A 936-nucleotide genomic window follows, 5' to 3' on the forward strand; every position below is an offset into this window, starting at 1 on the left:
ATAATGGAACTTCCTTCATCAATACTGGAACTTCTTACTTCATCAATACTGGAACTTCTTCATCAATACTGGAACTTCTTACTTCATCAATAATGGAACTTCTTCCTTCATCAATAATGGAACTTCTTACTTCATCAATACTGGAACTTCTTACTTCATCAATACTGGAACTTCTTACTTCATCAATAATGGAACTTCATCCTTCATCAATACTGGAACTTCTTCATCAATACTGGAACTTCTTCCTTCATCAATACTGGAACTTCTTACTTCATCAATACTGGAACTTCATCCTTCATCAATACTGGAACTTCTTACTTCGTCAATACTGGAACTTCTTCATCAATACTGGAACTTCTTCCTTCATTAATACTGGAACTTCTTCCTTCATCAATAATGGAAATTCTTCCTTCATCAATACTGGAACTTCTTACTTCATCAATACTGGAACTTCTTCCTTCATCAATACTGGAACTTTACTTCATCAATACTGGAACTTCATCAATACTGGAACTTACTTCAACAATACTGGAACTTACTTCATCAATACTGGAACTTACTTCATCAATACTGGAACTTCTTACTTCATCAATACTGGAACTTCTTCATCAATACTGGAACTTCTTACTTAATCAATACTGGAACTTCTTACTTAATCAATACTGGAACTTCTTCCTTCATAAATACTGGAACTTCTTCATCAATACTGGAACTTTTTCCTTCAGTCAAGTCAAGTCATCCTCAGCTATATAGCGCTTTTAACAATGTAGATTGTTTCAAAGCAGCTTTACAGAGATAAACATATAATTTAAGGTAACAGAGATTGCTTTGGTTTTATAGTGGTTCTTGAAAAATGTTTTTTCCAGCTAAAGTTAGTTTTGATTGATTCACTTCCGTCTAAATGATCATTTGTTATTAAATTAGGGGCCGCTAAGA

The sequence above is a fragment of the Siphateles boraxobius genome, unplaced genomic scaffold, assembly GCF_051911475.1.
Source record: "Siphateles boraxobius isolate OS27281-9 unplaced genomic scaffold, OSU_SipBor_1 5, whole genome shotgun sequence".
In the NCBI taxonomy this organism is placed as follows: Eukaryota; Metazoa; Chordata; class Actinopteri; order Cypriniformes; family Leuciscidae; genus Siphateles; species Siphateles boraxobius.